This window comes from Phyllobates terribilis, unplaced genomic scaffold (genome assembly GCF_046119375.1).
Source record: "Phyllobates terribilis strain yellow unplaced genomic scaffold, ASM4611937v1 Scaffold_11__3_contigs__length_659146591, whole genome shotgun sequence".
NCBI lineage: Eukaryota > Metazoa > Chordata > Amphibia > Anura > Dendrobatidae > Phyllobates > Phyllobates terribilis.
Window position 1 is genome coordinate 555,856,371 of NW_027362771.1, and position 15,924 is coordinate 555,872,294.

Below are 15,924 nucleotides of genomic sequence, written 5' to 3' on the forward strand. Positions count from 1 at the left end.
TCTGCTCGGGGTGTAAAACGTCCCCCTTGTAGGAGCCAGACTGTCAAACGGAACTACCTGACTCCTTCCAGCTAAGACTGCCTATCCCCAGCTAAACCTGCCTGTCCGAAGCTAGAGCAGCAAGACAGCACGTGAAGCTCAGACAGACAAGCGTCCACACATGAACACAACCTTAGCTCAATGATCAGAGCGCGCCGCCATGCCTGTGGGCGGCCTATTTAAAGACTAAGCCCTGCCCACTGTCGCATTATTGGTCGCACTACTGATGATGTCACCCGCGGCCAATCAGGCGGTGCCAGGTCACCGGATCAGCTGACACTAAAGCACCAATCACGGTCCACCATGTCACGGGTATGCTCAGTGCAGTGCATCCTGGACTAAGGCTGTAGCAGCCCTGGTCCCCTCCGCAACCTATGCTTAACACTACTAGGAACAAAGACCTGAAAGACAGCCTGTACTTCTTGTACACTGGCTAGGTGTTGGGAACGACAGCGATGCTATGCAGCATCTTCCCCCGCTGGACCAGAATGGGAGACCACAGATGATTCTGACCCAATTTCAAGTCCAGCAACCGCCTGACACCTAACATTATCCCCCTTTCTAACATCCCCCTCCACTTGATGCTCATATTCCTCAATGAGCAGGGAGGCATGAATGTTGTCCACCAGTTCCCAGGAGAGATTCTTAGATCCATGACCCCTCCAGTTTATCAGGAAATATTATTTTCCACGAACCATCTTCGACCCAACAATAGCCTGCACCTCGAGATCATCACCCCTGGTGTCTGTAGCAGGTTGGGGTTCAGCGAGTGTCACACTGACTCTGCGTACAGGAGGTCAGGGGCCTAAGCTGACCCTAAGCAGGGGCCCTGACTAATCCCTCTTCCTGGAGGTACTGTTAAAGGTACAGAGGTCCAGGCTGCCAGCGTAACCCCTACCTCCTGAGGATCCCTGCACCTCAGTAATCTAGTCCTGAGAAGGACCCCGATCACAACAATAGGGGACAGGAAATAATATGCCAACACTCAGTACTAAGACGAACGAGACAGTACAAGGGTCAAACCAAAAACCACCTTGCATACAAAAACTACACCACTACTACAGAGGGAACACCAACGGGAAAGGTGATAAATGATAAAGCGAGGAAGGGAAAAACCACACCAAATACACTTAGCTCAGAACTCCAAAATACCACGATCCGCTCTGTTTGTCTGTATGAAATGCTTTCACCGACACTTCCCTAACAGACCGGCAGGCATTTGAAGGAGTCCCACTACTGCAGCATTGATTGCAGCTGGGCGAGGCTGGACCTCGTCTAGAACAGAGAGAGAGAGTTAACTCCCTCACTGCCGAAAAACACAAAACACCAAAAACTCAGCTGCGAGAAGTCAGGCTGTGTAATCGTGACGATCTTCGTGGCGACACACCCGTGACAGTACCCCCCTTTCTACAAGGGGCCTCCGGACCCTCAGGGCCATGTTTATCCGGGTGAGTCGTGTGGAAGGCCCGAACTAATGGGTCTGCGTTAATATCCGACGCAGGAACCCACATCCTCTCCTCAGGACCATACCCCTTCCAATGAACCAGGTACTGAAGGGACCAGCGATTAAAGCGTGAATCGATGACCTTCGATACCTGGAACTCCAAGTTACCATTAACCACCACTGGAGGGGGAGGTAAAGGTGACGGCATCACTGGCGCCACATACCTCTTAAGCAACGATCTGTGGAACACGTTGTGAATTTTAAACGTAGGGGGGAGGTCAAGACGGAATGCCACCGGATTAATTATAGAACTGATCCTGTACGGCCCGATGAACCTGGAACCCAGTTTCCAGGAGGGAACCTTAAGTTTTATATTCCTGGTAGACAACCATACCCGATCGTTCACACTAAGGTCCGGACCAGACACTCTCCTCCTATCAGCCATACGTTTGTATCGGTTCCCCATAGTATTCAGATTCTTCAGCACCCCTCTCCATACTGAAGCGAGTGATGAGGAAAATCGTTCCACCTCAGGATCCCTCGAAGAGCCCCCCCTACTGAAAGTACAAAACTGGGGGTGAAAACCATATGCCCCAAAAAACGGGGACTTACCAGTGGACTCGCTCCGCCTATTATTAAGAGCAAACTCTGCCAGAGGTAAGAAAGAAGCCCAGTCCTCCTGGTTCTCTGACACAAAACACCGGAGATATATTTCCAAGCTCTGGTTCATACGTTCCGTCTGACCATTGGTCTGAGGATGAAAAGCCGATGAGAACGATAAATGCATCCCCCGCCGTGTACAAAATGCCTTCCAGAATTTGGACACAAACTGAGACCCCCGATCTGACACCACATTGGAGGGTAACCCGTGAAGCCTCACAATCTCCCCAATGAACACCTGCGCAAGAGTTTTAGCATTAGGAAGAGCAGGAAGAGCGATAAAATGTGCCATCACTCAGTACTAAGACGAACGAGACAGTACAAGGGTCAAACCAAAAACCACCTTGCATACAAAAACTACACCACTACTACAGAGGGAACACCAACGGGAAAGGAGATAAATGATAAAGCGAGGAAGGGAAAAACCACACCAAATACACTTAGCTCAGAACTCCAAAATACCACGATCCGCTCTGTTTGTCTGTATGAAATGCTTTCACCGACACTTCCCTAACAGACCGGCAGGCATTTGAAGGAGTCCCACTACTGCAGCATTGATTACAGCTGGGCAAGGCTGGACCTCGTCTAGCACAGAGAGAGAGAGAGTTAACCGAAAAACACAAAACATCAAAAACTCAGCTGCGAGAAGTCAGGCTGTGTAATCGTGACGATCTTCGTGGCGACACACCCGTGACAGCGAGTTTTGTCAGGCAAACGGGCTTAAGGAGCGACACATGGAAAGTGTTGTGACTCCTCAGGTGTCGTGGTAACTGTAAACGGTACACTACGGGGTTTACTTTGGCCAAAATTTTGAAAGGACCAATAAAGCAGGTGGCAAACTTAGCAGATTCCCCACGTACTTTGATATTGCGAGCCGCGAGCCACACTCTGTCGCCCGGATAGAATACGGGGGCTGGACGACAAAGAGTGTCAGCCGACTCTCTCATCTGATTCTTGGAGGCCAATATAGCATCCTGGGTATGGTCCAAAACCTCCCACGCCTCCAGAGCCCAATCTCAGACCCCAGGTTTCACAGAGAGAACTGGCATAGGAACCGGAACACGCGGAAGTTGGCCATTATTCAGAAGAAGCGGAGTCTGATCTTTGGAATCCGCCACGGGTAACGGATGGAGAAGATCAGCCGGACTTTGACGGGATGATTTATCTCTCGCACAGGAGACACACGTTAGAACATATTTCTTATGGTCCTGGTGCCACCGGGGCCACCAATACGACCGTTGGAGAAACTTTGTGGTACGTTTGACCCAAAAATCACCTCCGATCTTTGAGGCATGTGCCCAGGAGAGCACCTCATTTTGTAGATTAGGAGGAACGAATGTCCTCCCAGGAGGAACCTGGTTTAGGGACACTGGAGTCACCATCCGCATACTTTCCGAAGAAATGGTAAGCCTGGGCTCGTCATCGTCCTCAGCCTTATCCATGGACCGGGACAAAGGATCTACCCGAGGATTCTTTTTGATATAATCTGACAAGACCTGGGTCTTGGGGTTAGACAGAGGATCTGTGCCGGGGACCAAATCAGTAGGACAGTCATACGGTCGGCGGCGAGGTAAAGTGTCTGCAGCCTTTTTGGGAAAGACATCCGCAATAGTCTGATATTGCACAGGGAGAGCGGCCAAATCGGTAGAAGGCACAGAGACTACCCTCTGGGTGACTGTAACCATACACTGAGACACACAATTCTCACCCCAGGAAGAAATTCTCCCCGTATTCCAGTCAATGTGTGGAGTGTGACAACGTAACCATGGAAGACCAATAGCACCTCATCCAATCCACCGGGAATAATAAGAAATGAGACAACCTCCCGGTGACCCTGAGGGAACAACATGGTGAGAGGGGAATCGACTGGTGAGTGATTTGCGTGTCCAGCAGTGAACCGTTGACTTCCCTAATGTTCATTGGTTTTGGAAGTAACTCCATAGGCATGGCGTACTTCTGGGCAAACGTAGATGACAAAAAATTGCCATCGGCGCCAGAATCTACCCACGCCTTGGCAGTAACCGTGGTTGTTCCGAAGAGCAAGGTCACCTTATACAACAATTTGGAGGAAGGAGCCCTGAAAACTAACACGCCTCCTCCAACGCCAGTTAGACACACTCGTTTTCCCGACTGCTTGGAACCCTTATTAATGGGATACTCCAAGAGATGTGCAGGTCGGTAACGAGAGGAGCCAGACTCAGACCGGGATATATCCATAGCCTCAGGCTCCGGGTCGGGGGTTTGGAAATGGGTCTAGAGAATGAAGGTGCCAACCGAAACTGAGGTCTGGAGACCTCCAGCTCTAACTTGTGTTCTGCATGACGCAAATATATTCGGTTAGCGAGAGAGATTAACTCCTCCAGGGAGGTTGGAATGTCTCTGGTAGATAGAGCATTTTTAATATGCCCAGCCAGACCCTTCCAGAACACCGGGATTAATGACTGCTCAGACCAATCCAATTCAGCCGCTAAGGTTCTGAACTGGATGGCATAGTGGCTGGCAGTGGCCGAACCCTGGACCAACGCAAGAAGCTTAAGAGCTGTATCATGCATGACCTGAGGACCTAGGAAAACAGTCTTTAGGGCTCTAAGAAAGAGACCCACATTAGCCATTACCGGGTCACTCCACTCCAACAGAGGGGTAGCCCACTCTAAGGCCCTGTGAGAAAGTAACGAGATGACAAAACCCACTTTGGCTCTTTTGGAGGGGAACCGTGCTTCCATCATCTCTAACTGAATGGAGCACAGATTAATAAAACCTCTGCAGGATCTGCTGTAGCCAGAAAATTGTTCCGGGAGAGCAAAACGGGGTAATGGGGCAATTGCGGCTGCTGCAGCATTCACCGCAGCCGTGTTAACCAGATTGGCCGCCTGTGAAGCTGCCTGGGTCGCTACTGCAGTGATATAAGCCACCAGGGCAGCTTGTTCCAGAGTCCTAAGTCTGGCCTCAAGTTGCTGTATATATCTCTGCAGTTGCTCGTTGTCAGCCATGTTAGGCAAGACCCTGGTGCTCTGATACTGTTATGGGGATGGTTGCAAACAACTTTATTAATAATGGAAAGCAACCGAACCAGGGGTCCGCGATGCAGCCTAGAAGACTGCGGCCAAACACCTTCCGGGTAAGAGGGTAAAACAACCAACTAATATATAAATCCCTCCAGTGTTACTTCACCCCGAGATGGGAAAAGAGATTTGCACTATCTCCGTTAACTGCATGAGAGATGTGTGACAAATAACGTAGCCGTAGCCCTGTTAACTGCACAGAAGCTACACAGCAGACGCTAAGAAGAGTGTGTGACTCACGCTGGCGGAGTCAGTCTCCACGTGACTAACAGGCGGTGCCAGGAATATGGAGTCCGCAGTCTGCTCGGGGTGTATAGCTACCCCCTTGTAGGAGCAAGACTGTCAAATAGAACTACCTGCCTCCCTCCAGCTAAGACTGCCTATCCCCAGCTAAACCTGCCTGTCCGAAGCTAGAGCAGCAAGAGAGTACGTGGAGCTCAGACAGACAAGCATCCACACATGAGCACAACCTTAGCTCAATGATCTCAGCGCGCCGCCATGCTTGTGGGCGGCCTATTTAAAGACTAAGCCCTGCCCACTGTCGCATTATTGGTCGCACTACTGATGATGTCACCCGCGGCCAATCAGGCGGTGCCAGGTCACAGGATCAGCTGACACCAAAGCACCAATCACGGTCCGCCATGTCACGGGCATGCTCAGTGCAGTGCATCCTGGACTTAGGCTGTAGCAGCCCTTGTCCCCTACGCAACCTATGCTTAACACTACTAGGAACAAGGACCAGAAAGACAGCCAGTACTTCTCGTACACTGGCTAGGCGTTGGGACGGATGGTGATGCTAAGCAGCATCTTCACCAGCTGGACCAGAATGTGAGACCACAGATGATTCTGACCCAATTTCAGGTCCAGCAACCGCCCTATGCCTAACATCGTACTTGTTACTGTGGCCCTGCTCTGTGTGTCTTTAAATTCTTAGTGGGGTTTTTCCAAAAATTGGTCAGCCATTGGACTCACTGCATACCCTATAACTGTATAGCAGTCTCTCTCCTTTCTAATGGGAACATATCGTACTTGTAACTGTGGCCCTGCTCTGTGTGTCTTTACATTTTTAGTGTGGTTTTTCATAAAATTGGTCAGCCGTTGGACTCACTGCATACCCTATAACTGTATAGCTGACCCTCTCCTTTCTAATGGGAACATGTCTTACCTTGTTACTGTGGCCATGCTCTATGTGTCTTTAAATTCTTAGTGGGGTTTTTCCCAAATTTTGGCAGCCCTTGCAGTCACAGCATGGGCATTACCACTATAGGAGACCCGCTCCTTTATAATGGGAACATTATTTTTACTGAGACCCTCCTCTATGTCTCTTCAAAGGGGAATTGGGTTGCGTCCAAATTTTTGGCAGCCCTTGCAGTCACTAGATAGGCAATAACAGTATAGGAGACCCACTTGTTAATAATGGGAACAACAAAGCATAGCCGGCTGATGGCTCTCTAATAGTGTTGAGCATTCCGATACTGAAATATCGGGTATCGACCGATATTCGCGGTATCAGAGTTCCGATACAGAGTTCCGATACTTTTAGAATATCGAATACCGGAATTGGAAGTTACCGTAATGCCTGCCCTCTGCAGTGTCTCTGAAAGATGACAAGCTGGATGGCAGCGCTCAGCTTACTGTACTTGTCATTTAGTGTTAAATGATTTATTTAAAAAAAAAATAGTGTTTTCATGCACCATCTCTTTAAAAAAGCCGGCCGGCAATTCAGCATCGGTACCCGACAATTTAGAACAGAAAGAAGAGAGCATCACACATAGATTAGATAGATAGAAACATGTCAGTCACATATATATATGAAGTACAGTGATAGTGTTGATTACTGTACTTGTCATTTAGTGTTAAAATAAAGGATTTATTAAAAAAAAATTGGTGTGGGGTTCCCCGTAATTTTACTCTCGAGCGGAGGTTAAGCAGACGGCTGGGGCAGATGTTTGAAGCCTGGGAAGGGGGTAATACCCATGGAGCTTCCCAGGCTACTAATATCAGGCCCCAGCTGAATACCTAGCCTTTACTAGCTATTAAAATGGGGGACCCCCAAAAAAATAACGTGGGGTCCCCCCTATTTTAATAGCTAGCAAAGGCTAGGCAGACAGCTGGGGGCTGATATTAATAGCCCAGGAAGGGTGCCATGAATATTGGCCCCCTCCCAGGCTAGAAACACCCGCCATCAGCCGCCCCAGAAATGGCGCATCCATAGGATGCGCCAATTCCTGCACTTAGCCTCACTCTTCCCACTGCCCTGTAGCGGTGGCAGTGGGGTAATAAGGCTAGGGTTGTTGTCAGCTTATTATACCAGCTGACATCAAGCCCAGGTTAGTAATGGAGAGGCGTCTATAAGACACCCCCATTACTAACCCCATAGTCAAAGTTCAAAAAAAACACAAACACCCAGAATAAAGTCCTTTAATTGAAATAAACACACAATTCTTTATTGTTCTAAATTAAACCATACTTACCATCACGCCCATTCCAGCTGAAGCCAATGTCTTCTGCAATAAAAGTAAAATAATAATGCAACCTCATCCTTACCTTTCCATGGTTCCCAGGACAGCTTCAGCTCTGCTACATTCACATGACAGGCTGGATCGCAGCCGAAAGCTGCCATCCAGCTTGCCATGCCGCAGACACTGAGAAGCGCAGACATGCTTGTGCTCCTCAGTGTCTGACTGTGACGGCATAAAGATGAAGCCGAGGTCATGTCCAATGAACTCAGCTCACCTCATGCACGTCATTGGCTGCTTTTTTACTGAGGAGAAAACACACGCAAACATGGGGAGAACATACAAAGTCCTTGCAGATGTTGTCCTTGCTGGGATTTGAACCCAGGATCCCAGTGCTGCAAGGCTTCAGTGCTAACCACTGATCCAATGTACTGCCGTTCACCCTCTAATATCTAACAGGCTGGAGAAACTTGCACCTACTGCCACTCTATCTTCAGCTCCTTTGTGAGAAACTAATGTATTTGGGCAGCCACTCAGTCTACCAAATAAAATTCCTGAGAAGGAAATTGGGGATGGCTTTGCTACTGGTACTGGGGGCAGTGCTAATACCATGGCGTTGTACCATAGTTTGTTGGAAATATTCCAGGCTGGTAGGAGGCAAGCAAATTCCCACAGAGAAGTGCCAGCAGTAATGTTGAGGCCACATTTCAAGTGCAAGCAGCTTTAGAGGACTTCCTGGGAGAAATGACACGCAGGGTATATACAGTTTAGTGTTGCGGCCTGTAGGTGGGTGGCTGGCTGCATACTTGCACTTGCATTCCAAGTAACAGAAAACTAAGCAGATGGTGGCCTCTATTATCATCATGGCCTCACCTCAGCACTATGAACTCTTCTGAAGGAGAAGCCAGGGCCCACTGGAGGAGTCTCCGGTTCTCTGGTGGGACCGTCCAACCCTGCCGAAAAGCAGCCCTGGCTAAGAAAAGTGTGGGGGAAGGTTCCCGGACACTCTATGGCTGCTTTTTTTAATGTGGATTAGCCATGCTTATGCATGTTATTTCTCAAAACCCATTACAGAAAAGGCCATTGTCCACCTCTGTATTCAAGAAATTAAATGCGCAAAGAAAGATGTGTGTGTGTGTCAAAGCACCACCGACAAGTTCGAGTTGATGTGGAACGGGCTGCCATTGCTTCTGCAACAAGCTCAATTACAGGACTTTCTGTGAGAAATGACGCGCAGGGTAGATACGGTTTCCCTCTATGCCAGTCCTTTCACCGAGCTAAATACAACTCTTAGCAAAAAAATTGTGGACTGGCTCCGTACCGTCACTGGCCACATTCACCTGTCCACGTGTTTGTGGTTACACAGGCCTTCCCAGTAAGTGCACTGGGGAGGGCACGGGTGTAACATTCCTGGCGGCGTGCTGGCATGGCTTACCACCTCCCACCATGCAAGACCGCCATCTTACCTATCAGTCCAGGCTGCACACTTTGCTCCAGTAGCTGCTGTGCGCATGTCTCTTGTCTGATTGCTAGGACGGCGGTGTGGTTACTGCCTGATTCTTATAGCTACTGTGTGCGCACTCCTAATGCGTCCCCAGCATATTGTTGTGAGTCACTGGATACTTAAACCCCCTCCACCCAGTAGGAGGTTGCTGAGCAACACTTTCTTTCAGTGTGCTCTGTGCAACTGAGTTGCCAGGTCCTGTCCTGTGCCTTGTCTGTTTCCGCCACCCTGGGGGCTGTATATTCAGGCCCGTTACCTGTATCTGTGGCTTCTAGTCTGTTTCCGCAACCCTGGGGGCTGAGTACCCAGGCCTGTTACCTGTATCTGTGACTACTAGTCTGTTTCCGCCACCCTAGGGGCTGAGTACCCAGGCTCGTTCCTGTATCTTGTTCCTGGTTCAGTTCCTGTCTGAACAGTGTCCTAGCCCGTTACTTTTTTGTCTCTATGTTCGTATCTTCCCTTTTCCTGAAGTGTCTGAACCTGCACCTAACTCCAACTCGATGTCTCTGTACTTCTGTTTGTGAGTTTATTGTCCACTCGCTACTTCATTGTAAGTACCTTGCGTGTATCTGCTCTGCTGGTCCACCGTACCTGCGGGTTTTTGCTCTGCTCTGCTTGTCTACCGCACCTGCGGGTTTTCTCTGCTCTGCTTGTCTACCTAACCTGTTGGTTTTCCTCTGCTCTGCTTGTCCACCGTACACACGAGTTCTGCTCTGCTCTGCTCGTCTACCGCACCTGCGGGTTTTGCTCTGCTCTGCTCGTCTACCGCACCTGCGGGTTTTGCTTTGCTTTTCTCGTCTACCGCACCTGCGTGTTTTCCTTTGCTCTGCTTGTCTGCCGCACCTGCAGCTCGGTCCCTGTATTCCAGTCTGTACTGGTCCCTATCCTGCCTGCGTTTCTACCTGCCGGTATCCACCTGTCTGTATACTAGCCGTGCCTGCCAGTACCCACATGTTTGCATACCAGTCGTGCCTGTCAATACCCATCTGTCTGTATTCCAGCCGTGCCTGCCTGTCAGTATGCCACCCTAACCTGCCTGTTCCTGCATTCCCCGGTGTGGGTCAACAGCTGTGACCGGGGTCTGACCAGGAGTAGCACCTGGTCCCTCTCCTCGATTCCTCCCTGGTTCACGGAGTCGACTGAGCCGCCATGCGAACTTGGTCGGAACGAGTTGATACTTTGTCACGCCCCTCCTGGCACTCCTCGGTTCATGGTCCAGTGGGATCACTAACCATGCTCACGCCAATCAGTCCGTACGTGTGCGTAACAGTTTGCTCAGGCCATGGTCGCCATTGAGCCCCACGGCCCTTCGCTCTAGGAGACATTTGAATTCTTGTCTGGCGAATACGTGCACCAAGGAAAAATTTTTTCTCAAGCTGATGTCCAGGCGATTTACGCACCAGCCAAAATGGAGCTATCAGCACTCGTTCCTGCGGATCCAAAACAAAGCCGTGCATTTGAGGAGCAATGTATGTTGCATTTCAAATTCTATGCTCACTATTTTCCCACTGATCAGGTTAAAGTAGCATTTATGATGTCCTACTTAGCGGGTGATGCCTTGAATTGGATCACCCCCCTATGGGAAGCATGGGATCCTATCATCTCTGACCTGCAGGCCTTCCTGGTGGCCTTTCTAATGGTCTTCCATGACCCTAACCCTGAGGTTTCTGCTAAAGCTTCCCTTCCCAATATCCTGGAGCAGTCCCGATGGGTGATGCGTGTAGGTAACCTACCAACTCTCCTGCCTGAAGAGACTGCTGCTCACACAGAATCCACACAGGATGACAATGCTCCACAGAATACTTCTCTTCCCAACCTCAAGAGGCAGTCCAGACGTGCAAGGCGTAGAAGTAAATCATCACCCCAAGTTCTGTCCTCCCAAACACCTCCTGTTCCAGAGCCTGTAGAGGCAGCTACCCGCACAGAATCAATGAAGGATGACCATGTTCGTCAGGCAAAGCAGAGGCCGTAACTCTGTCACAAAATTGGATTGCGGTCCCGCTGCGGTTGTTTGGGACACCTTGATGGTCTTTGTCCAGCGAAGGTTGGAGAATCCCAAGACATTAGGCCTGTAGGAGAGGCTGCCCTTGGCGTTAGTGTTTCCTCTCTACAGATGACCGTGACTGTCTACCGCACCTGCAGGTTTTGCTGTGCTCTGCTTTTCTAGCGCACCTGTGGGTTTTGCTCTGCTCTGCTTGTCTACCACATCTGCAGGTTTTGCTCTGCTTTGCTTGTCTACCGCATCTGCGGGTTTTGCTCTGCTCTGCTTGTCTGCTGCACCTGTGGGTTTTGCTCTGCTCTGCTTGTCTACCACACACGCGGGTTTTGCTCTGCTCTGCTTGTCTACCACACCTGCAGGTTTTGCTCTGCTCTGCTTGTCTACCGCACTGGTGGGTTTTGCTCTGCTCTGCTTGTCTGCCGCACCTGCGGCTCTGTTCCTATATTCCAGTCTGTACTGGTCCCTATCCTGCCTGCGTTTCTACCTGCCGGTATCCACCTGTCTGTATACCAGCCGTGCCTGCCAGTACCCAACAGTCAGTATGCCAGCCTAACCTGCCTGTTCCTGCATTCCCCGGTGTGGGTTAACAGCTGTGACCGGGGTCTTTCCTGGAGTAGCACCTGGTCCCTCTGCTCGTTCCTCCCTGGTTCACGGAGTTGACTGAGCCACCGTGTGACCTTGGTTGGACCGAGTTGATACTTAGTCACGCCACTCCAGGCACTCCTCGGTTCATGGTCCAGTGGGATCACTATACACGCTCAGGCCAGTCAGCCCGGGCGTGTGCGTAACAACTTGTAATGTTGTGGGACCCGTGCTTGTGGAAGGCGGAGGTGTTACCGGGAAATATAGTGGCGGCTGGGGACCGAGTATGGACACCCGGCCACCTCCACGAGCCTAAAAGGCCACATATTTCAAGTGCAAGTAGCTGTCAAAAATTTGGCAGTATAGTATTGCAGCCTGTGCGTGGGTGGCTGCCTGCATACTTGGCTTGCATTCCAAGGAATGGGGTAGGGACAACTGAACGGTGTAGTGGGACAAGGATGTGGACAGTGATTGTTGCAAGTCTGCAACAACAGGTGCATGGTGGGAGGCATCATCGCAGGTGCCAAGGATCACTTATGATGGGCACACTTTTAGGCAGTGACACACTGGGAGTCAGAGATGCTTCCAGAGGTCTTCCCCATGCTGTTCCCATGTCTTTTCAGCACTGTATGTGACGCGCCCCTGGGCCTGTGTCGCGCTGCGTTGCGCATGCGGGAGCCTACCCGGAGCCGGATCAGTAGAGGGTTGTAGTCTCGTGGCGGTGACCCGGTCCGTGCCCATGGAGTCAAACTAGACGGCAGTCTATTAGTAGTAAATAGTTGATGACTACGCCACCCGTTGAGTGCAGCCAGGGAGCTGCTGCTGCAGGGCAGACCGCTGAGGCCGGTGGTAGGATTGTGCAGCGTGATAGTATAACCCCCAACGGGAGGGGTATGGCCTCAGGGCAGCCGACGTGGATGATGGGGGTAGCAGGAACCACTCAGAGACGGTACGGTGTAGTTCAGGGTCTTTACTGGTAACAACGATAGACCCTCCCGGAGTACTTGCTAGCAAACGGGGCCTGGTCAGTCTTTGAGCAGATGGGATCTCCCCTGGCCAGGCGTAGTTGTAGGCCTCACAAACTGACTGTACTCTTCTGGCTACCTTGCTAGAAGCTGATGTAAGTAGCCCACGTCCCTGAGTGTACCGTGTGGTGCTCACCCGTATGGCCGGTGACTCGGGGCCTTCTAATGGCTTCCGCTCCACGATGGCGGTGCTGGTCCCACGCGTGTGACCGTGCCTTCGGGCTTCTGGGCCAGAGGACCTGAAATCCCCTGCCTGACGGATTCTGCTGCTGGGTAGAAGTTAGTCCCCACAGCCTCGGACTCCGGGTCCGGTAAAGAATCTTCTTAGTCAGGGCGAGCTCTGTAGCTGCCAGCCCCTGACTCCTTGTAACTCTGCTGTTTCCTATGCTGCTTCTCTTCTCCACTCTCCTTGTCTGACTCACCCTGCCTCAGCCCCGGGTTTATACAGGGGAAGTTCTTCCCCTCCCAAGACTGGGCAGGAGGTGTGGCATGCACAGGATCCCTGACCAAAGGACCTCCCACCTGCTCTCAGACATAACATTACATTACTGTGGAAAACCAGACCCCTGGGGTGCCACATTCCCCCCTAGTGAAATTTAGTACTCCGGGACTAAATACATTTAGAAAAACATAACAAGGCAAAAACATTAATAATACAATAAGAAAACATATAAAGATGGTTACGGCGTGTCCGCAACCGGGTGCAGTCTCTGAAGAGAGCAAGGTGTCCATTTCACCAACACAGGGAGACGTAACCAGGTAGGGGCCTGTCCTACCCCGAGTCCTTAACAGTCTCTAGTCCATCCTGGGTTACGCTCCAACTATATACAAGGATTCCCGGTAAATCCACCAAGGTTTCCTAAAAACAACGCCGGAGAGTTCCACTTGTTGCCGTTGCATCAGTGCCCGGATCTCTTTCTGGAGCACCCGCTGCTCGCCGGAGCTGGCGTTCTTGGCAATCTGCTGTAAAAGGAAAATCACCTCTTTCCATATGTCCGGGTTGATTGCAGGGGCGGCAGATGGGTCGTCCGTCCTCGCTGTATCGGTCACTGGGTCTTCCTCTGGCCGGTGGGGTCCTCCTTGGTCGACGCCACGGGATGTCCTCCGGTCCGGATGCCAGCTGGATCTTCCCTGGGGTGGAAACCTGTAAAGACTGCACAGTTCGGGTTAGCGCAGCAACGCTCTTAGCTAGCTCTTGGACCTGATGGTGTAGGTCTGGAGCCGGGTCATTGTCCAAAGCCTGCGCATCAGCTCCCACAGGCCCTGCTGACAAGGGCGCCGCCTCCTGGTAGTAAGTGGTAGTGGGGCGTCTGTGGGTCACAACGCCACCTGGTGCCGGTTCTCGGAGCACCCGAATGGCTCTGTCCTTGAACTGTGCAAAGTCCAGATGGGGATCCTGTAAGGCCATTGCCCGCAACTGGGTTCGGTGGGCATTGCAATATAAACCCTCTATAAATTGTTCAGTCAACAGCCTGTCCTCGTTTCCCACCCCATCAGGGTCGGTCTGCTTTATGGCCCTCAGGGCCTCTTGTAGGTTTAGTGCATAGTCCCTTATACTCTCATGCGCTCGCTGCTTGCACCCGTAGAATCTAAGCTTAATCTCGGCTGAGGTGCGGGTATCAAAGGTGTCCTTCAGCCGGGTTAGTATCCCTGCGACAGTCTTCCTCCCAGGTGGCCAGGATTTTACTTCCCTTTTGGCTGCCCCGGTTAGTTGGGCCACCAGGATGCTCACTTTTTGCTCTTCTGTGAGGGGGTACACCTGGAAGAGGCTATCCAGCTTTTCTCTAAAGTCATGCAGGGTATGTGACTCCCCTGAGTACTGGGGTAGCCAAGCTGCTCCCGGGATATAGGGCATGGTGAAGGGCATAACTGCAGCAGCGGTAGCGCTGGCGGGGGTTGAGGCAGTGAAGCTCTCCTCCGTATCCGACATCTTCCTCCCCCCTAGTGGACCGTGGCCTACCTTGCGATGATCCTCTTCCGTAGGCCGCGGCTCCGCAGTGGATCGTCAGGGTTGAGGACCTTCCGTCGCGCTCCTGTGACGTCGGCGTCTGCTGGGCTCCTTCCAGGACCTTACGCAACGTCCGGACGTGAGGCGGGGCTTCAGTTCTCGCGCGCTTTCGGAGTCCACGCCCCTCTTCTTCCCGCGCGGCGTCCTCAAGATGGCGTCCAATGGCGGGAAAACTCCACGGATGGCGGGAAGAAGGTCGAAGATGGCGCCGGATGGCGGGAAAACTTCGCGGATGGCGGGAAGAAGGTAGAAGATGGCGCCGGATGGCGGGAAACCTTCACCACTGGTAAGTTTGAACAGTCTTTGCTTTTCAGGCACGCAGTACCCGGTGGTTGCGGGCACGAAATCCTGCCGACTACGCCAAAGTTGACGCGCCCCTGGGCCTGTGTCGCGCTGCGTTGCGCATGCGGGAGCCTACCCGGAGCCGGATCAGTAGAGGGTTGTAGTCTCGTGGCGGTGACCCGGTCCGTGCCCAGGGAGTCAAACTAGACGGCAGTCTATTAGTAGTAAATAGTTGATGACTACGCCACCCGTTGAGTGCAGCCAGGGAGCTGCTGCTGCAGGGCAGACCGCTGAGGCCGGTGGTAGGATTGTGCAGCGTGATAGTATAACCCCCAACGGGAGGGGTATGGCCTCAGGGCAGCCGACGTGGATGATGGGGGTAGCAGGAACCACTCAGAGATGGTACGGTGTAGTTCAGGGTCTTTACTGGTAACAACGATAGACCCTCCCGGAGTACTTGCTAGCAAACGGGGCCTGGTCAGTCTTTGAGCAGATGGGATCTCCCCTGGCCAGGCGTAGTTGTAGGCCTCACAAACTGACTGTACTCTTCTGGCTACCTTGCTAGAAGCTGATGTAAGTAGCCCACGTCCCTGAGTGTACCGTGTGGTGCTCACCCGTATGGCCGGTGACTCGGGGCCTTCTAATGGCTTCCGCTCCACGATGGCGGTGCTGGTCCCACGCGTGTGACCGTGCCTTCGGGCTTCTGGGCCAGAGGACCTGAAATCCCCTGCCTGACGGATTCTGCTGCTGGGTAGAAGTTAGTCCCCACAGCCTCGGACTCCGGGTCCGGTAAAGAATCTTCTTAGTCAGGGCGAGCTCTGTAGCTGCCAGCCCCTGACTCCTTGTAACTCTGCTGTTTC